Here is a 22,862-nt window from a genome sequence, read left to right as displayed (position 1 = left end):
TCCAGCAGGGTGGGAGAATCAGTGGAGAGTGTAGATTATCACAAAAGAGCTCACAGATAAAGTGATCAGATTAAGGAAGTGTTTCAAAGAGAAGGCCACTGTGTCGTATATTGTTTTAACAGTTGAAATGAAGATAATTAAAAAGTAGCTACTAGATTTAGCAATGTATTAATAGAAGTCATTAGAGACCAGGACAAAAGCTATTTAATTGGAGTGGTGGGGATTAAAGTCTAATTTGAGTGCATTTTACAAAAGAGACAAAAATTAATTGGTAATAAAAACAATGCAATTCCTTCAAAAAATTTTACTTTAAAGGGAAGAAGAGAAATAGTTCAATAACTACAGGATAATAATGAGTAATTGGAAGAGAATCTTTTTTTTTGAGACAACAATTTCAGCATTTAAGATTTTTTGTCTTCTTGCAAAATAGCTCCTTTAGTAATTATTTAAATTAGAATCTTTAGGTTGTAAACTCAGTTTTCATATGACTCCGGCTCTGCTGTCCACCCATGCAAGACTTAGGGAGCATTTAGCTGGGTATCAATTTCTAAATAGATGGTTATTTCTCTACCACTTTGAAGGTTTTCATTTGTGTCCTGTTACCTGTTGTTGATGAGAGAAAGTCTTCTACTTGTCCATTTGAGTTTTTTACTAGGTAATCTGCCTCTATGTAAAGTACTTTTTAAGGTTTTTTTCCTTTATCCTAATGCCCTAGAGTAGGTTTACTTTTTATTTATACTACTCAATGATTACTTTTGCTTTTAACCTGAAAACTCATTTTATTCTTTAATTTTTATAAAATTGTCAATAACAACCATTTCCAAAACTTAATCTTTGCAGTTGGAATTTAATTCAAATTCCATCCTGTGTATGTTGGAGCTTCTCAATCTGCCTTCTTTGGTGTGTAATTGCTCTTTCACATTTTCCAGTACTACTGTCTTAATTTTTTTTTTTTTAAAGTAAGCCTAGCATTGAAGTATTTAGCACAGAAGAGGAAGTACAAAGTGTAAACTTGCGTATTGGCTGCATTTCTGGCACTAGTTATTTTTATGGCTAACATACTGTATCATGCAGCTGGTTCAAAATCAAGTGCAGGATTAAAGCCTAAGGTTAATTTGATATCAGTCTGGCAAAATCAAGCCAATTGAAATACTCTATTTTCTCTTCTTGCTACACCTTCATTCCTAGAGAATAACTAAGAAACTGTCCCTTTAAAAATGCATAAAAGACCAGAAATAAAAAGGTAGGAACTCCAACAAAGAAAATAATGAAAAGGGGAGGACATATATAGATAATTCACATTAAATGTTTCAAAGAAGTAACCTCACTCATTTTCAAATAACTATATTAAAACAGTAGAAGATCATTTTTACCCATCAAATTAACAATGATAGGGGGAGAATAAATTTTTTTCTGACAGATGTACACTGATATTAAAGTTCTCTGTTGCTCTGGTCGGAGTCTAAATTAAGATAGTTTGAAAGCATTGAGTAATATTTATCAAAAACCTTTATAAATTTTTACCACTTTCACACAGTAACATTGTTTCTGGGAATCAATCACTTGGCAATAAATGGAAATATAGGCCAAGTCCCCTCCCTGCCAGGAGATATTTATTGTACCATTACTTATGATATTTAAAAATTAGAAACAATCTATATCAATGACCTACAAACTTTTTGACTACTGTCCACAGTAAGAAATAATCAGGTCCTCACAGTGAGCCAATAGTCATACACACACTTTAAAAAGTTTTTTTCATGTGAAGAAACCACCATTCCATTCCATTTGTCTTATTAGTCTGTTTGGGCTTCTATGACAGAAGTACCGTAAACTGAATGGCTTATAAATAACAGAAGTTTATTTCTCACAGTTCTGGATGCTGGAAAGTCTATGATCAAGGCACCAGCAGATTCAGTGTCTGGGGAGCACTCACTTCCTGGTTCACAAACAGCTCTATTTGCTATGTCCTCACGTAGCAGAAAGGTGGCGCAGGCTCTCTGGAACCACTTTTATAAGGGCCCTGGTCCTGCTCATGAGGGCTCTACCCTCATGATCTAATCACCTCAGGACCCCCGCCATGTCCATTTCAAAATATGAATTTGGGTGTCAGGGAGCACAAATATTTGTTCCATAGCATCATTCCATCCCATCCATTTAAACAAATTGACAAAGCTAGTTGAGACACTAAATTGACTCCACAGCCTAATTATAGGTTATGGCTCAGTTTAAAGAGTACTCACACCTGAATAGGAATATGATGGAATATTAATTCATACAACCATTTATGTTCATCTTTTATTTTGGTTTAGGATGTGTGCTAAGTTGCTTCAGTGGTATCTGACTCTTTGCAACCCTATAGACTGTAGCCCCCCAGGCTCCTCTGCCCATGGGATTCTCCCGGCAAGGATATTGGAGTGGGTTGCCTTGTCCCCCCTCCAGGGGATCTTCCTGATCCAGGGATTGAACCTGTGTCTCTAACGTCTCCTGCATTGGCAGGCAGGTTCTTTAACACTAACACCACCTGGGAAGCCCTTGGTTTGGGATAGGTGGGGATTATACTTTTTCAGGCAGCAAGGGAGAGGATGTTTCCATGTAACTCCATACAATGGGGACTTACTATAAAGATACCAGATCTCTGTGCAGGTTCCCAGTCATCCTTCTGTATCTCCCTGTATCTCCCTTTCACTACCTCATGTACCTTTCATGGATTCTTCTTGATGTCCTCAAGCTCTCTCTCCTCTTGTTACTTCTCCAAGCTGATAGTCTGCCTGGGTCATCCAACATTTAATTTTGATCATTTCTTACTGGTCTGTTCTTAATATTGGGACTTCATTCTCAGTCTAATCAGTCAATACAGGCTGAGCCAGGTTGATTTCGTTTGAATCAACAAAGAATTGCTAAAAGCTGCATTTCCTAGAAAAAGTGGCAATCTAATTGGCAGATGCTTGAGACACTAATGTTAAATGGAAAAAGAAAAATAAACAAATTTTTGGTATGGGGTCTGTTTTCAACCTTTGTTTTAGAAACTATTAGAGAGTGACAGAAAAGGAATCTAAAATTTGTTTTACATTATATTAATTCTTACCAAACTGCTACAAAAATAAGTATTGTACGTTTATAACCAGGGGGAAAAAACCCAAACTGGCTCTGGGGAAAATGATCACTTTGCAAATTTACATCATGTACCCCTACTTTTTTTTTTACCCCTACTCTTGATTTAGCTCATGTTCTTGGTATAAATATCTAAATTTGAAGTATCTACAAATAAAATTCGCCTTGAAACAGAAAGCCTCATGTTTGGATGCAGCTTAGTCTAGGGGGACTGGGTGCAAAAACTTAGAAAGATCCTGTTCCTAAGGCCCCATACTTCCCTACTCTTTGTATGACCATTATTTACTGCCAGATTTTATTTATTCAATAAATCCCCTAGTAACTTGAGGTTTGCTAATTTTGTTTGGGATAAGGTTGGGCAGAGTGTCCCCTGTTTTCTTTAATAGACCAAAATATTTCTGTCTGTTGATGATGGTCATTACTGTGGGCCCTAATAATTCCCTAAATAAAGCTGCTGCTGCTGCTGCTAATAAAGCTACTCATTTCTAAATACTTTTGGTTTCAGTGCACTAGAATTCATAATTCTCTCTTAGAAATGGAAGGGGTGTCTCTTAAGGCCCCATGAAAAAAATTCATGTCAGACTGTCATGTGCTCCTGTCAGGTTTCCCTTTTCATACATATTGAGGATGAAATTTCAGCTTATGCTTTTACATACATGTGTGCTAAGTCGCTTCAGTTGTGTCCAACTCTTTGCGACCCTGAGGACTGTAGCCCACCAGGCTCCTCTGTCCATGGGTTTCTCCAGGCGAGAATACTGGAGTGGGTTGTCATTTCCTTCTCCAGGGGATCTTCCCAACCCAGTGATTGAAGCCAGGTCTCCGCATTGCAGACAGATTCTTTACCTTCTGAGCCACCAGGGAAAGCTTATGCTTTTAGACCTCTTGATTTTTCTTTCCCACTTCTTTTCAGTTGAACCTGAAAAATTCAGTGAAAAAAATTTTTTTCTTTCAAGAATAAGCTAGAAAGACCTCGACTGGCTGGTCAAAAAACCACTGACTAGTTAGTCCTTTATGAGTACTTAAACCCTTATTATCTGAGATCCAACTTCAAGCATGTATGTATGCTCTATTGCTCAGTCCTGTCCGACTCTTTGCAACCCCATTGACTGTAGCCCACCAGTCACCTCTTTCCATGGGATTTTCCCGGCAAGAATACTGGAGTGGGCTGCCAGTTCCTCCTCCAGGAGATCTTCCTGGCCCAAGGATCAAACTTTTGTCTCCTGCTTCTCCTGCATTGCAGGTGGGTTCTTTACCACCAGTGCCATCTGGGAAGACCTTCCCACTTCATAATGAGTTCCAGAAATCTTCCACAGAGGTAGATGCCCTCATCCATGTGCTTGGTGATCCAGCCCATCAAGCCAGTGGGAGTGGAGAAGGAAAAGTGAAAGGGACATATATTTCCTGAAGATGTTTCTGCCACTTCTGACATCCTGTAGCCAGAAGTGAGTCTTAGTATGACCAGAGGTGGCTGCAAGGTTGGCTGTGACAGGTGCTCTCTTACTGGGTTCTATTACTAATTGAAAGTGGGGAGAGTGAATGTTGGGGGATAACTATAACTATTAACTCACATGATGGGTTATATTAATTGTATGAACAAGGAAAATCATTTGAATGTTTTATTCACAGGGATACCATGATCATATTTGTTTCAAAACATAATTTTTCCATGAAAAAATGGATTGGAGGGAGCCTGAGGCTCCTCATGGGTGTTATGAGGCCATTCCTAAAGTCTCAATGAGAGATCATGGCTAGGACTTGGTGGTAGCAGTAGAGAGGATAAAGGGGATGGAATGAATTCAAAAGGATACTGAAGAGCTAAAGTTGACAGATGAAATGGGGGCAGAAGAGGTAGAGAAGGTAACCCCTAGATTTCTGGCTTGTGTTGAAGACTCTGGAGGAAGACAGGGTTTAGAGATGAGGTATTCATGGACTCCTGAGTCTGACTTTGGAAACATCTGTCAGAAGGGCTGTTTCTACTTGTCCAATATATCATTCAGAGTAAATGAACTCACAGTCCACCAACTCACAGTCAGGGAGTCTCAAATCTAGTCATTGTCAACTAATCTATTCGAATGAACATTTCCCTGTAAGGTTTTTGTTGTTCAGTGGCTAAGTTGTGTCTGACTCTTTGCAACCCCGTGGACTGCAGCACGCCAGGCTTCCCTGTCCTTCACTGACTCCCAGAATTTGTTCAAATTCATGTCCATTGAGTCGGTGATGCCGTCCAACCTTCTCATCCTCTGCCATCTCCTTCTCCTCCTGCCCACAGTCTTTCCCAGCATCAGGGTCTTTTCCAGTGAGTCAGCCCTTCACATCAGGTGGCCAAAGTATGGGAGCTTCGGCTTCAGCATCAGTCCTTCCAATGAATATTCAGAGTTGATTTCCTTTAAGACTGACTGGTTTGATCTCCTTGCTGTCCAAGGGACTCCCAAGAGTCTTATCTAGCACCACAGTTCAAAAGCATCAATTCTTCCATGCCCGGCCTTCTTTATGATCCAACTCTCACATCTATAAATGACCACTGGAAAAACCATAGCTCTGACTTTACAGACCTTTGTCAGCAAAGTGATGCCTCTGCTTTTGAATACACTGTCTAGGTTTGTCATAGCATTCCTTCTAAGGAGCAAGCATCTTTTAATGTCATGGCTGCAGTCAAACTATCCACGGTGATTTTGGAGCCCAGGAAAATAAAATCTGTCACTGCTTCTACTTTTTCCCCTTCTATTTGCCATGAAGTGGTGGGACCAGATTCCATGACCTTAGTTTTAAGAATACTGAGTTTTAAGCCAGCTTTTTCACTCTCTTCTTTCACCCTCATCAAGAGGCTCTTCACTTGCTGCCATTATGGTGGTATCATCTGTATATTTGAGGTTGCTATGTTTCCCAGCAATCTTGATTCCAGCTTGAGGATTCCCTATGAGGGTTCCTTATATTAAATGGCTTTGTATGTGTCACATGTCACAGAACTGTCTATTGCACACACACACAGGAAAGCCAGCCAAGCAGGAGTCTTTTAAACAGTAAAAGGCCTTGCTAATTTCAGCTATGCTCATCAATCATGAACAGTCTTTTTTTCAATATATTATTTTTTAAAACTTTTTATTTTGTATTGGATGGTATATAGCCAATTAACAGTGTTGTGTTTGTTTCAGGTAAACAGCAAAGGGACTCAGCCATACGTACATATGTATCTGTGCTTCCCCAAACTCTCCTCCCATCCAGGCTGCCACATAACATTGAACAGAATCCCATGTGCTATATAGTAGATCCTTATTCGTGTCCATTTTAAATATAGAAGTGTGTTCATGTCCATCCCAAAAACCCTAACTATCTCTTCCTCCAGCTTTCCTCCCAGCAACCATAAATTCATTCTCTAAATCGGTGAGTCTGTTTTGTAAGTAAGTTCATTTGTATCGTTTCTTTTTAGTTTCCACATATAAGGGATGTCATACAATATTTCCTCTTCTCTGTCTGACTTACTTCACTCAGTATGACAATCTCTAGGTTCATCCGTGTTGCTGCAGATGATTATTTCATTCTTTTTAATGGCTGAGTAATATCCCAGTGTGTGTGTGTGTGTGTGTGTGTGTGTGTGTGTGTGTTTATATATACATACCACATCTTCTTTATCCTTTCCTCTGTCAATGGACATTCAGTTACTTTCAGGTCTTGGCTGTTGTAAACAACACTGTAATAAACATTGGGGTGCATGTATCCTTTCAGATCATGTTTTTCTCTGGATATATGCCCAAGAGCGAGATTGCAGGGTCATATGGTAACTCTATTTTTACTTTTTTAAGGAACCTCCTTACTTTTTTCCATAGTGATTGTGCCAATTTACATTCCCACCAACACTGTAGGAGGATGAACAGACTTCTTGTATTGGGAGCATGGACAGGACCATTGGTCATATAAGAATAATACTCACATAGCTTTGCATGCAGGCTTCCCTCATGGCTGACTGGGAAAGAATCTACCTGCCAATGCAGGAGACACAGATTCATTCCCTGAGTCGGGAAGATCTCCTGGAGAAGGAAATCGCAACCCCCTGCAGTGTTCTTGCCTGGGAAACCCCATGGACAAAGGAGCCTGGCAGGCTATAGCCCTTGGGTTCGCAAAATCAGACATGACTGAATAACTAGCAGCAAAGCTTTGCATGCACAGCAGCTCAACCCATACTCAGTGGTGGGAATCATTGTGATTGTTCTAACTGGCAAGGAGGCTACAAGAAATCTGGTGAAGCTCCAGATAATAGCCACTGATAGGTACTATAATTAAACATGGAACTTTAAGTATGTTGGGATCTCCAATGGGCACTAATGTTTTAAAATTTAATTGCTTACCCTTCATTTAACAAATATTCCACTTTCTATACTATACTGTGGGTTCTTGGGATCCTTCATGGAGATTCCAGCACCTCTGCCCTCCTGGAGCTTCCCTTCTTGAACTCCTTAGTTGTGGGATTAGATTCAGGTAACTCTCACTGTCTTCAGCCGCTCTGGCTTATGGTCTTTGTCAAATTCTAATATATGGCCTTCTCAGTTGGTCTGGCTGGCTCCATCCTGATGAGCCTCATGAGACTCCAGCCCAGGCCTGGCCTTCACTTCAGTTGGCAGAACCCAGCCCTGGGCAAAGGTCGGGGGGTTCGTTATGTGAGGCAATGCGTTGTATGCTCTAATCTTTTCTGGTACCAGGTTGTGTGTGTGTGTGTGTGTGTGTGTCTGGGAGGGAGGAAGAGAGAGAAAATGTAATTGATTTGGGGAGGATTTGGGGAAGGTTTATATAGGAAAGCAGCAAGACCAAGAATCTACTGCCAAGCGGTGACCAAGAAACGTTCACCATATTCTTCCTCCAACCCCGCACTGTTTGCCAACTCTTAACCAAATTAGCATAGTGCGGTCTGCTTCCATACATGACTGAATGAATAAGGAAGTTTAAACGTCCTTGCCATAAAGCCTGGAGGAACCATACGAAAATCCAGCCTCTGTTTCAGGAGTGTCTGCTGGACTATTGGTTAGTATTTCCCTTCTTGTTCACTTCGCTTAAAAGGGTGAGAGTCAAGTCTCTTTAAAAAAAAAAAAAAAAGTGCTTTTGCACTTGACTTAGTCAGTTGCTTTTCTTCTCCTCCCACCTCGTTCTTCCCTCTTCTGGCTTTATTCCTCCCTCCCTCCTTGCCCTCCTCTTCCACTCTTCTTCTTCTACTCTGAATGAAACTTCTTTCTCCTGTCCAGCAGCCTTTAAAATATTCCAGTTAGGCAAAACCTCAGACTGCCTTCCTCCCTGTCCAATGACCATTATAATATAATTTAGGTCTCTGAAGTTTATTCTGTGAATGAAAGGCTAGCTTTCTGCGTGTTTAAGAAGCTGATGCATTTTGAGAAAGTCGACAGAAATAATAATTGGCACTCAGGAGACATTTCGGGGTTATAATTGTGGTTCATGTTTTACATTTCAGCTCAGTTTCTGTTTTAGAGGAGTGTCATGAAGAGGTGCCACCACAATTGCATATTTGTTTTGCATTTTCTTCCAGGTTTCCTAAAGTCTTAGGGATGGTCAGCATATTGACGAAAAGGAAAATAAGACTTAGTTTTTTTGTACTGCTAGCTGTACCCATTGGCTGGTTTGCTTTGATGTCTCAGGTTCCTACCTGCATGCCTGATTAGGGCTGTCCTGTCATGCCATGGACTTCCCTTGTGTCTCAGACAGTAAAGAATCTGCCTACAATGCAGGAGACCTGGGTTCGATCCCTGGGTCAGGAAGATCTGCTGGAGAAGGGAATGGCTACCAACTCCAGTATTCTTGCCTGGGGGAGCCTGGAGGGCTATAGTCCATGGGGTCGCAAAGAGTCAGACATGAATGAGTGACTAACACACACACGCATCGTGCCTTATATGATAGGAAATGCCACTTATTTTATCTCATTGAAAAGCATTCAGCTGAACTTTCAACAGAAGGATGTGTTCCTACCCCCTTAAAAACATCTATTTTAAAGTCCAGGGGAATCTATTCATTTCTGCAATGATTCATTTCAACCTGAGTGTGTTAGGTATTGCAACACAGTGGGGGATACAGAGATGACCCTCAGGGGAGAGAAAAGAAAGTAGTGGGCATCTCAGGATGCTATGGTGGAGGTTTGGCAAAGATAGAGGAGAGGCACCTAACTTCTCCTGGTAGGGAGTGGGGGGCTGTTGCTAGAAATGTATTTAAGTTGAACTGACCTTGAGCTGAGGTTTGGGGAATGAATGAAGTGGGAATAGGGTGGAAGGACACAGGGGTGAAGGTATGAATAGCCTGGAGCCTTCTGAGACAGTTCCTCCGTAAGGGGGAGGTTTGGACAAGGGGTAGAAGATGGACATGGAAAGATAGGAGTCCAAGTGAGATCACACAGGACTAGAAGGACCTTGCTAAGGGTTTGTCATTGATACTAGATAGAGTGAAACAGGCTGCCAAGCTGCACTTGGAAGGAGAGCTCTGTGGTGTCAGTGTGGAGAATAGATTTTTGCAAAGTGCTAATCAAGATTATTCTCGGAACTTCAGGCTCAGTTTGCTTCAGTCCTGAGGGCTGGCTGTGAGTAGATTGAATTTCTGGGTTGTTCCAGGGCTCTTGTCTTAACTCCCAGAAGGTGGCTAGAGCAGCTCACTGTGGAGCTGGGAAAGGCCAGGAGGGCTTGGCTCATCTCACCTCCACACGTGTTAGGATTTGTTTGTGCTGAATGCCTAATGATTCATGATATTATATGTGACAGCACGTGTGAGCCTGAGGGTGAACTGACTTTTTGCTCCTTGAAAATAGAGCAACATGTTGAAGACAAGGTGAAGTACTGAAAAGCCCGCTGGACGGGGGATGAGAGGCCTGGGTGCTGCTCCCAGCTCGGCTGTGAACAGCAGTGGGGTCTTGTACTCGTCACTTAACCCCTTTGGGCTCTGCTTACCTCATCTGTGAAGTGAGACCTTTACAGAAGCATGGTCCTTAGGGCCCCATTCGGCCCCTAAGCTCTCTGATTGTGATACCATCTCCCCAGTCGTCCTCCCAACCCCGCCATCACTGTTAGGCTTCCAGACATTTTTTTTTAATTCTAGAGAAACTAGTAAAACCATTTCCTTAAATTAAGTTGTAGTTTAAAGAATATAATCTAGTGAGCATGGGAAATAATTTCCAAAGAAAAAAGGGAATTATGATTCGTGCTCTATCCTGTGCCAATGGTAAAAGGGGAGCAGGAAGCCCCCTGCACCCGACTTCCTTTTTCTCTTGACTTTTTTTGCTTGTCCCTCCTGTAAAAGTAGAGAGGAGATTGGCTGTGAATTCTGAGGGGACTAAGGTAAGACATTGATAGGGAAGATTGACCTGTGAGGTCTGCCTCCTTCCAGAGGAGCAGTGAAGCCTTTCCTCTGGCATAAGCAGCCAGCCATTCAGGTCGATGTTGGGCAGAATTTTGAGTAACTATGACCTTCTGTGCCTTTGTGAAATTCTCTTGCACTTATATCCAGCATCCTCAGGTGATATTCTGGCTGCCCAAAGATCAGCCCTAGGCCCATCCCCTAACTTCCAAAGTACCCTCTGCTCTCTTTCACGCAAACTAACTCCTATAAGCAGAGTGATAAATAGATGAGGGGAAAGTCTGTGTCTTGCCCTGCTGCTGCTGCTGCTGCTGCTAAGTCACTTCAGTCGCGTCCGACTCTTAGTGACCCCGTGGACTGCAGCCTACCAGGCTCCTCCGTCCATGGGATTTTCCACGCAAGAGTACTGGAGTGGGTTGCCATTGCCTTCTACGGCGTCTTGCCCTGTGGAAACTTACAATAACACAGGCACTGAGAACTCATTCATTCCACAAACAGGGGTTTGTTACCTTGTGACTTCTGTGTCAGGGCACATTTTTGTAGTAGAGGGATGAAAGGTTAAGTCTCAGGAGAGTGTGGAAGGCTTCATGGAGATAGTGATATTTGAGCATGATTTTGAAGAATCGATAAGTTTTGGGTTTGTCTAGCAGCAGCCTTGAAGGTAAAGGAAGAGAGACTGTGACAGCAGCTGTTTTAAGCCTAAAACTTTAAGCCTAAAACTGTGTGGCAGGCCTGGAGGGAGGAGGCGCTACCTTCCAGAGAGAATTCTGAGGTAGAATCACCCCCCTATGGTGACAAGTTACACGTGGTGTATATGGAGTAACCAAATTATCACTTGATAGTTCAGCTAATGTGGGAGCCATAACTTCATTAAGCAAGTTAGAAAATGTATGAGATGAAGCCGTTTGTTTGTTAGCTGGGAAGCTGGGGAGGGTAGGAGATGCTGAGTTCATTCAGTTTGAACAGGACTGATTTCAGAGGCTTATGGGCATCCCGGTGACTATTTCCCTTTGTCTAGGGCACCTGCCCTCTGGTTCAACATTTACATGATGCTCTGTGTAAACTCGGAGAAGGCAATGGCACCCCTGTCCAGCACTCTTGCCTGGAAAATCCCATGGACGGAGGAGCCTGGTGGGCTGCAGTCCATGGGGTCGCTGAGAGTTGGACACGACTGAGTGACTTCACTTTCACTTTTCACTTTCATGCATTGGAGAAGGAAATGGCAACCCACTCCAGTGTTCTTGCCTGGAGAATCCCAGGGATGGGGGAGCCTGGTGGGCTGCTGTCTCTGGGGTCACACAGAGTTGGACACAACTGAAGCAATTTAGCAGCAGCAGCAGCTGTGTAAACTGCCACGGTGGGATTCCCTGTAGCTTTTCTTCCCCATTTGGAAGTAAAGTTTTGACTAATAAGATGGTCACAAGTGGTTGAAAGTGAAAAATTCATTTGAATAACTTTTCAGTTTGATGGGAAGATGAATGTTTTATTACTGCTCTCCAAGATGTGAAATAACTGATTTCTCTCAAACAGATTGCAATGGAAGGCGTGTTAGTGTCTGTTCCTTTGACTTCTTCATAGGAGGACGGTCTTCTTGAATTAACAGCCATTCAGACTTTAGCTCAGTCTGCTTGTTCCAGCTTAATTCACTAGCCAACTGATTTAGGAGAAACATGACCAGATCGCTGAGTTAAGTTTCCTGAGTCATGCTGTGGTGGTCCCATGGGGTGGTAAAAATAAGGCTCCTGGAAAATGAACATTCCATTCAGGGGTCCTGAAAACAAGCTTTCCTGAGCCAAGATGTTAGATTTACAAGGACATGTACAAAGATAGCCTGTCCTCCCTTCCACAAGACCTTTTCCTCCATAAATACATGCGCCTTGTCCTTATCTTCTCCCGACTCTATTCTTTCATAGATTTTGACCTTGATTTTGATTTGTCTTTTCATTGACAGTTTTTTAATTTCCTGTCTGACATGAGGTTAAAATGAGAAGCAAGGCCAGCAAACTAATTTAGATGGGATCTCTCAGGCTTTCTCTGGAATCAACTGATCAACTCATCCAGATTGATGTGTTCAAACAATGAATTGCATCAATTGACCCAGAGATGATTAGATTCTAGGCACCCAGTTTACACTGGCCAACCTCATGAGATGAATGCCAATACATTTGTTTGTTTTCCATGTCAGCTGTGAAGCAATTTCATTTCAGCTGGTTATTGTATTAATTTTCCAGAGAGAACCCAGAAAACAAGACAAGAATCGGCAGGTCATTTGGCAATTGTAGAGTTAGAATGGAGAGAACTGAGTGGCCTCAAGGGAGAGCATCAGCAGGCTCTGAAAGGAAGATTCTTGTACCTGTCTCTGTATTGGGACATTCTTGTTGGTCCTAAATAGTTGGGCGAGACAAAGCCATAAATTATTTACTAATTTTTTTCAGGGTTCTTCATCAGTTAATATTTGATTAGACTGGATTATCTCTAAAGCTCCTTCTGCCTCCAAAATTCTGTGCTCTTGTAAAAATCTCCTCTCCTTTTGGCTGTGTTTCCATCACGGCTTAATAGTTGTCTTCCTGACTAATGTTTAGGATGTCAACCTCAGGCTTGTTTTCTATTGCTTCTAAAAAAAATGACCATAAATTGAGTGACTTTATAAAAACCCATTTGTTAGCTCACAGTTCTGTAAGTGAGAAGTCTGGACACAGGCTGGTGCAACTGGATTCTCTGCTCAGAGTTCACAAGGCTGAAATCAGCTGTCATTAGGGCTGTATTACCTTTGGGATGTCCTAGGCATGAATTTGCTTCCAAGTTCATTCACGTTATTGACCAAATTCAGTTCGTGGCCGTTGCACAGCTATCGTCCCCATTTCCTTGCTGATTGTCAGCTAGGAGACCATTTTCGCTCCTCAAGGCTGCCTTCATTGCATCTCACGCTGTATGGCCCCTCTAGTAACAGCAGGGCAAGTCCCTCTCAAGTTTCTAACCTCTCTGACTTCCCTTTCTGCCGCATCTCACTGGTTAACTTCCTCTCCTGGTCTTACAGACTAATGTGATTAAATGTAAATCACCCAGACAATCCAGAATAGTCTCCCTATTTTAAAGTCAATTGATGTGTAACCTTAATAACATCTGTGAAGTCTCACCAGTGCAGTACCTCAATTAATGGTAGAATAACCAGAAATGATTGTCTTTGGGGGACTGGGGAACCTCTTTACCATTCTGCCTATCCAGTCTCATCAGCAACACTTTGAAATCATGTTATATCATTATTGGAGTGATTAAAATATCTGTGGATGACTGGTCTCATCTGTTTACACATGTTCTTTCTTTTACAGTTTCATTGGTTAATATTTTATGATCCTACTTTTCATATTTCAGCATTTAAACCCCTTGACTTAGAGGGTTCTGTGTTATTGTTAAAAAATATGTTTATTGGTCAGCTGAATGGGGGAGAATTATGTTTTACTCTCCCCCTCCCCCTTCCCCCTCACCCCTCAAGCAGCACCCATAGAAGCTGCTTGGAACAGCTGGACTCTATTTTCACAGACTTCAAAATCATAGCACATTTGACTTGCAATAGGTCATTGATTTTCAGTTTGCTCATGTGTGCTCAGTTGTATCTGATTCTTTGCAACCCTATGGACTATGTAGCCCACCAGACTCCCGTTCATGGAATTTTTCAGGCAAAATTACTGAAGTGGGTTGCCATTTCCTACTCCAGGGAATCTCTCCCGCCAGGGATCGAACCCACGTCTCCTGCATCTCCTGCATTGGCAGGTGGATTCTTTTACCACTGTGCCACCTGGGAAGCCAAATTTCCCATTTACCTTTGGTACTATGGTAAAGCCAGGGCATTTGTTTGTAAGGTCTAATATACAGTCAAGGCTAAGAACTATTGATATGCTCCCAACATACTCTTTTGGAAATAAAGAGGCTAAGGGTGTGAAATGATTTACTTAAAGTCCCATACCTAATGACAGATCTGTTTCTGGGCTTATGGTTTAATTATTTGTAGAGTTCAGTGCTCAGTAATTATATGCAAAATGAGTGTTAAGGTCTAGAAAAGCCTGCTTCTCGCTTCAGTAGAAAAACTCTTTCTAGGACCTTAATAAATTATTGGATCTTGCCAAATATGTTTAAAAGTCCCTTCTCAGCAGTTTGGTCTACACAGATACATCCTGCAGTAGCTAGGGGCTGGGCATGTGGACCTCCCCAGTCTCAGAGTCTCAGAACTGCACCGCCCATTGCAGTGGCCACTCACTGCCTGCGGCTCTTAAGCACTTTTAATGTGACTGGTGCCAGTTGCCATGTGCTGTGAGTGTGAAATACACACCAGATTCAAAGACTCAGTGTGGGAAAAGAAAAGTGCATAAAATATCTCAATACTTTTCCTATTTACTACATGATGAAGTGATGATATTTTGGATATATTGGGTTAATTAGGATATATAATTAAAATTTATCTATTTCTTACTCTTAATGTGGTTACTAGGAAATGTAAAATTATACAGACAGCAGGCATTTGTGGCTGGCATTATATTTCAGTAACAAGGTGCATCTTCTTTGGAGAGGATTTTCTACTAAAGCTATTAACAATTATGGTCCACATCAAGCTATTACACCTTCCATGATCTGAAGAGTGAAATGGTGTATTGTAAACTTCCTGGCGATGAGACGTGACATTGATCTGCCCTGTGTTTGCCATCTATCTGGCAGCCAGTCAGTCTGGCCAAATAGACTTCTTTCTATTTATAATATAGGCTCCAAAGAGGCGGGCGATGCCCTCATGTCATGGAAAGGGCACACCGCATAGCTCTTAAGTAATGTACCTAAAAGTAGACCAGGTGCTCTCGGAATCTCTGAGACATAGAGATGAATATCCTTCTCCTAAAGAAACTACGTCAGCACTTATGAGTTATCACCGTCCTTGACAGGCCCTCGGTACTGGAAATACTATAGCGCCTGTCCCTGTCCATAATTTAAATGCGGACTTTCCTCTCTTTCTCTTGCTCTCTGAGGTATGGCCTGCCTCACTGGTACCCTGCTTGTGTGTTTAGTCGGCCTGGCTTAGCGTTTCCAGAGAAGCATGAAAGGCAATGGCAGGCTTGGAGAAGGTTCCAATCCATACCTGAAAGTATTCTGTCTGAGCTTTTGGGATTCCCTTCACTTCTCAAAACCTCTCTAAACTTTTGTTTCCCTATTTTAAAATTAGGATCTTTTGCAAAGAATGAATAAAATAATAAGGCACTTGGCACATTTATTCATTGGCAGATTTTGGAAGGGGCATCTACTCTGTGGGGTCCGGGGCTAGTTTTTGGGGATAAAAGCATGAGTGACACACAGCTGTGGCCTCCAGGTTGCTCGCAGCTGAAGAACGAGAAAGACAAGGAGCCTGGCAGCTTCAGGACAGGAGGAACCCTCTGTACCTGGCAGCTGTTTATTACATTGCGCAGCACGGGGTTTGGCTCATCACAGAAGCCTGGTATGGTGCGTAGGTAAGGAGACATGCCCCGCAGTGATGAACTTACTGCCTGAGCCATCACATCGGGCGATGTAGGGCTGCTTCCAGGGCACAGGATTGCTGACTCCTTTTCTAGCCATGCATTTCCCAGGAGAGCATATTGCCTCACTCTTGGTTTCCCAACTTGTTTACCCTGAAACCACAGCTTCACTATTTCGGACTTGATAAAAGAAAAAAAGAGTTTCTTGTAACGTTTGCTCTATATGTGATCCAGGTGTGTGAGTGACTCCTTGAATACTCTGAGTTATGGTCGAAATCATTGTCAAATTATATCTCATCAAGATACTGAATCTTTTTTGTTATTTGAAGATTTCATCCTATGAGATCTTCAACAGCTTATCTATTTCCAATAAATTAGGTAAGACAAAGCCTGTATTTCCATCTGAGAGTCTTGGAAGAAACTTCAGCATCTTCAACTTTGTTTAAAGTACATTTTCCATGTTCTGTGTGATCTGTCACAGTAATAAAAATTATGTTTTTCAGTGGGGGGAGCCACTCATGGAAAGAGAGAAACCAGAAATCCAGTAAGAGGTTTGCTTTCTCAAATTCTATTTAGGAAAAAAAAAATGACTTTGTAGGTGCAATACTGTAATATATACAAAGAAATGGAACATACTGTTCAAATAAGCACCCACCTATGTGACTGATCTTCTCTTCCATGTAAGAGTTACACCTGCCTCGTGCCCAGTGAATGCACCAAGTGTATCAGGCTGAGTGAGTTTGAAGGTCATCCATTGATCTAGCTATTGTGTTGAGGGGTTGCAAAGTGCCACTGGGTCCTGCTGAATTCAGACAGGATGTCCCATGCGCCAAGAAAGGTCCACTCCCAACAGAATGCCCATCCTTACCAGGAAAGGGGAAGCACAAACATTTGGTCTTGAAATGGCCCTTATTCTTTCACTCCTCCAGAAAGAAAAGGGTGGAAGCCCAGGTTCCTATAACCCTGTTGCCTTCTCTGTGTTCTCACAGGAAGATTCCTGGCTTTAAACCAAGCATCTTATTATTAGAATTAATCTACCCAGTTTTCAGCTGTAAAATCCATAACTCATGAAACAGATGATCTGAATCCAGTAAACAGCAGCATATAATATTCTTACAGTAGGTGAGATTGTGATTAAGGGGGAAATCAACCTCTGGAGTCCCACACTTTTTATTCTGATTACTTTTCCCACCTCCATGTAGGTGTGCAGTTTGCCTGCACACCTAAGCAGAAGTAAGCAGCATTCCTGCTTACCCTAGGAGATGCACATGTTACATTATGATGATCCTTCCCCTTCCCTGGACACTCATGTGATTTAAGTGCTTGCTTGAAGAGGGGAGTCTCGCCTATTGTGCTGATGGCATAACCACATCCCTAGGCTTCCATTCCAGGACCTACAATGAGGGACCCTCTCCCAACCCCATGGAAACATAAATGGTCTGCTTAATCACTAGTATCAGAAAGTATAATAAATAGCAAGTGTTGATACACACAGAGTAAACTGAGGTTTGGTAAAGCAAGGATTTGAACCTGATTCCAGAACTTGTGCACTGAAGCCCTAAGCTCACTCACCCTCTGTAGTTGAAGGGCAAGGATAGCATCTATGATAGAGTTTGATAGTAATTTCTATAGCCCTGGAAAAGCATCAATGATTATTAAAGACATATGGCCATCTGACGTGGAACAGGTGGCATCAGATGAACCCAAGTGTCCAGGGCTCACTCATCAGCACTGTCTCCTGCCTGTTGTGTCCATGTCAGCAGATTGTTTAATCTTTGTACCTGTTACCTCACCTAGAGTCCAGAGAGCATCATTTATTTTCCCAGCTGGTGGTGTGCTGGGTCCAGCTTATACCAACTTGTGAATCAACATTTAGTGATGTCAGTGATTCAATGAATCCAAGTTAAGTGACTTGGTAGCTTAAAATCAGCCTTAGTGGAGGTATTTATATCACAGAGATTGGCAAATGCTACAAACTGTGGCCCTTTTAAAGTTACTACTCCAGAGAGACAATTGTTAGATATTAGTACGCCACTGACTATGACTCCGGAGAAGGCAATGGCAACCCACTCCAGTACTCTTGCCTGGAAAATCCCATGGACGGAGGAGTCTGGTGGGCTGCAGTCCATGGGGTCACTAAGAGTCGGACACGACTGAGCAACTTCACTTTCACTTTTCCCTTTCCTGCATTGGAGAAGGAAATGGCAACCCACTCCAGTGTTCTTGCCTGGAGAATCCCAGGGATGGGGGAGCCTGGTGGGCTGCTGTCTCTGGGGTCTCACGGAGTCGGACACGACTGAAGTGACTTAGCAGCAGGAGACTATGACTCAGAGATACACTGCGAATTATCATACTTCTAAAGGTAAACAAAGGCACAGTTGGTACCCTAAAAAGCTCCCATAAATATAATCATACCTAAGTCTTCAGTAAATCTTTTGTCCCCATCATTCTGCATTTGGGAAGACCTCTAAAGACTTAACCATTATGATTTCATATGTCATTATAAATACACAATTTTATTTTGTGTATTGTTTTTGTTATGAAAGCAGATATGCTCCTGTAACAGACTAATGTTTCTGAATGCAGGTACAGACATACAAGCCATAACGTGTGTATATCAGTATTGTCAATAGGACTATAAAATATAATTCAAGCCACATATGTAATTTAACTAATTCTCTATAGTTAAATTATTTTAAATGGGGGATAGTAGTTTTAATATTTTATTCAACAGTCCAAAAATATGATTTTAACATGTAATCAACATAAACATTATTGAAATATTTTGTATCCTTTTGTACCAAACCTTCAAAGTCCGTGTATATTTTACACTTACAGTACATCTCAATTTAGATGCTAACTTTTCATCTGAAATATACTTGATCTGTACTTAGATCTTATAAAATGTACTGTTGAAAAAGGTTTACATACCCAACCTGTTCTGAATATATACTTAATTAAGCATTTAATTGAAATATTTAATCATAATTAAGTATAATTAAGCTTATTTAATTCTTCAGTTGTGTTAGCCACATTTGAAATATTCAGTGGTTGCCTGGTAGTAACTGAATTAGCACAAGTGTTAATACCCACCATATATGCTCTATTTTTTTTAATAAAAATGGAGACCTACTATATATACCACTTCCAAAGGATTTTTTCTCCCACACCTTATCCATTTAAATTACTTTCTCATCTTGTATTCCCTACCGGATCCATGAAGGGAGAGAAATTTCAACAAGAGTAGTTATATCAATAATGTCTGTGAATTTTTTCTCCCTCACTGATAGGAAGGAGATAAATTGGCCTAAGGCATTTTGTGTCTGACAGATTTTCAAATGACCATCACCAAAAAGTAGATAATAACATGAACTCTAGATGCAATCTATTCAAATAAATGCCTGAAGCTAATTAGAATAGATTATTTCAAATACCCTTTTGGATGAACCTCTTCCTTTTTCAGTGCTGAGTTCTTAGAAAAGCTTCACCAAGAAATCAATGAGATTCAGTTTTGCAATATTTCATTAGTAATCAACACTAGCATCAGAAAGTACACATTTAATAGGTTATCTACCTGGAGTCTTGGTTTTGCAATATAAACAATTCTGCTTCTGTTGGTTTTTTTTTTTTTTTAAATCAACCCTTGCTTTTTCCAGGGCTTCCCTGGTGGCTCAGATGGTAAAGAGTCTGCCTGCAGTGTGGGAGACTCAGGTTCGATTCCTGAGTTGGGAAGATCCCCTAGAGAAGGAAATGGCAACCCACTCCAGTATTGCCTGGAAAATCCCATGGGCAGAGGAGCCTGACAGGCTATAGTCCATGCAGTCGCAAAGAGTCGGACACGACTGAGCCACTTTACTTTCTTTCTTTCGCTTCTTGCAGAGCAGAATCACTAGATCAGTAAAACAGAAATTTGGGGAAACTTATTTCTGCTCAATTCAAGCCATCCTTTTGATATTCTTCCTAACTTGGCTGTGACAGGACTATAAGCTCCCAAATCTGTTATTTTACTCCTCCCATTTATTAAAATGTTAACATCATACTTCTAAGGATGCTTTTTGACTGTTGTCCTTTTAAATACATGATGCAAATCAGAGGGTGTAGGGGATTTTGGGTAGTGGTTGATTATATCTCTGGTAAATTACTAACCAGATATGAGGACATTTTTCCCTGTATGGCTTTATATCTTTTTTAGTGTTACTTTTAATAAAGATGACATAGGGATTCTTTGCAAAGTAGTCTTATCGTCACTTTAAATTGACCTGCTGCTCATCATTTCTGTGTGGATATCTCTGAAATCCAATAGTGATTTCTCAATGATTTTGTTTGCTTTTATATTTCCCATTGTGCCTTGAATAATGCTAGCAGGTACTGGTGATTCAACAAATACTTGCTAATTGAAAGTGAAAGAGAATTGAATCAATGGCTTCCTTTGCCTGGAGTTGGTTGTAACATATTGGGAAAAAATATTGTATTTAATCTCCATCTCTTCTTGTGTGTTTATGGACTGTTTTATAGCCAAGGAACAAAACTATATCATTGGCTGCACTGTGATTTTGAGGCTTCCTCTGCTAGGCAGTTTACAGAATTAAAACTCATGCCAGCTGGATCACAGGGCTTTTCAACTGGCTCTCCCTTGAGGAAGGGGGAACAAGCAAAATGCCTCAGGCGCATTGAGCTCCAAATAAATGGTGTGAGTTCCCTGATGCAGGAATAGCAGCTCCTTCTGCCCCCACCCCAGTGAAAATCATGCCTTGTGGCTATAGCCAAAGAATGCGTAAATATCATTAGAAATGTAGAGAGGGGTTTTCCCTAGGAAAATATTGCAAACTTCAAAAACCCTATAGACGAAGGTACAGTTTAATAGATGCCTCTGAACAATGCCTGCCTCTAGTTAGATTATTATATTAGGAAAGGGAAATAAAGGATTTTCACATCTAGCACATCACTGATAGATTAAAGTACCAAACTTTGTGTTTTGGCACTCTCTCCTCTTCCAGTGACATTTCATGTCCTCCAGGATCTAATGAAAGAGAATCCTCTCATCTAGAAGCTGCCATGCAGAGCTCTGCATAGTTGAAGGGGGAAGCTTACAGTTGAATCATCCCAGGCCAACTAACACTCTGTTCATGTGAAGGCATTAGAGAGAGTTCACTAGGGGAGTGCGAAGGAGCGGGGTACACAAGGGGACCACTTTTGCAGTCATCCCCACTGAGCCAGCAACAGTGGAAGGGGAGCATTAATCTCTAAGGAAACACTTAGCCCTTCCTGGAATCCAGCCACATTGCTTTATCTTCTTCTCTGCTCCCACCCCTTTTTAGAGCCTTAGAGTTGAGGGGTCCCTATGCTCTGCTCTTGACAGCAGTGAACTCCTCTATGTGGGAGGATGGCTGTTCTAAATAACCTCCTTTTCTGCTGTGGGAGTGTGCCAACAGGTTTCTGGTTCATTTTGCTTTGTGGATTCCGATTTGTTTCGTGAGATAGAATGGGGCCTGTTGGAGATGGATTTGGCTCCTAAAGGAACTGTTGTGATCATCAGTTCCTTATTTGGGGGAAATGAAGTTCATTTGTAGGCAGCAGCTTTCAAAAGTTTTGGGGATGGGTGGAGGCCAACTACATTTCATTTGAAGCAAAATTCACTTGTCTGTAGCATCTGGCAAGACTCTTTGAGAAGTGTGGAGAGGTGACATCCAAACCAGGGAAGCATCCTTCTGAGAAATGCACACCTGTTCATATCCTTGTTCAGTCACGGGGTGTACAGCGCTGCCTCAGAATGGGATTCACTGTTAGGACCTGACGTCAAGAGAGCAAGTGCCAGGGGAGGCTTCTTTACCTGACACAGTGTGGTAAGGCATGGTGAGTGAACCTAGCACTAGGTACAGAGTCCAGTTCCTCAAAGCTTTTCTTCCTTAAAAAAGGCTTTTGAAATAAAATTTTAAAGGAAGTACCCAGCTATCAAGAGGGTAACATTTTCAACCTATAACGTGTTTGTTTTTAGCCTCTTTCATGACATCCGGTCCCACCACTTCATGGGAAGTAGATGGGGAAACAGTGGAAACAGTGTCAGACTTTATTTTTCTGGGCTCCAAAATCACTACAGATGGTGATTGCAGCCATGAAATTAAAAGACGCTTACTCCTTGGAAGGAAAGTTATGGCCAACCTAGATAGCATATTCAAAAGCAGAGACATTACTTTGCCAACAAAGGTTCGTCTAGTCAAGGCTATGGTTTTTCGAGTGGTCATGTATGGATGTGAGAGTTGGACTGTGAAGAAGGCTGAGCGCCAAAGAATTGATGCTTTTGAACTGTGGTGTTGGAGAAGACTCTTGAGAGTCCCTTGGACTGCAAGGAGATCCAACCAGTCCATTCTGAAGGAGATCAGCCCTGGGATTTCTTTGGAAGGAATGATGCTAAAGCTGAAACTCCAGTACTTTGGCCACCTCATGCAAAGAGTTGACTCACTGGAAAAGACTCTGATGCTGGGAGGGATTGGGGGCAGGAGGAGAAGGGGATGACAGAGGATGAGATGGCTGGATGGCATCACTGACTCGATGGATGTGAGTTTGAGTGAACTCCAGGAGTTGGTGATGGACAGGGAGGCCTGGTGTGCTGCGATTCATGGGGTCTCAAAGAGTCGGACACAACTGAGCAACTGATCTGATCTGATCTGATGTATTCCCATAAGCCTATTAGTATATTCCCATAAGATCTTATGGGAAAACCCGAACGAACTTCTTGGCCAAACTAATATTTTTGCTGGAGACCTCAAATTATGAATATAATGGCCTGTTCATCTAAGAGTAAAGGATCTTGAGAGAGAGGCTCAGTGAAAGTAGATGTGGATGACGCAAAGCCATTAGCCCAGAGCCTTCCAGGTTAAGAATTTAAAACACGGGTGTCATAATAACCCCAACTCA

General features: G+C 41.7%; 1 protein-coding gene across 10 annotated transcripts in view; it reads left to right on the top strand.

The window, feature by feature from the left end:
* GHR (growth hormone receptor) overlaps positions 1-22,862 on the top strand; it is a 307,144-nt gene that overhangs the window by 110,467 nt on the left and 173,815 nt on the right. For 2 of the 10 annotated variants that reach the window (XM_025270443.3, XM_025270438.3), the window contains exon 1: positions 6,943-8,127. The exons of 7 other annotated variants lie outside the window; for them this stretch is intronic. The gene's annotated coding sequence lies outside the window, so the exon portion shown is untranslated. Of the gene's footprint in view, positions 1-6,942; positions 8,128-14,482; positions 15,942-22,862 lie in introns of those variants that run through there. One more of the 10 variants, XM_044932365.2, reaches the window with a different exon arrangement.

The sequence above is a fragment of the Bubalus bubalis genome, chromosome 19 (assembly GCF_019923935.1).
Source record: "Bubalus bubalis isolate 160015118507 breed Murrah chromosome 19, NDDB_SH_1, whole genome shotgun sequence".
Classification (NCBI taxonomy): Eukaryota; Metazoa; Chordata; class Mammalia; order Artiodactyla; family Bovidae; genus Bubalus; species Bubalus bubalis.
The sequence above is the reverse complement of the archived record's forward strand: the minus strand, read 5'-3'. Positions and strand labels throughout refer to the sequence as shown.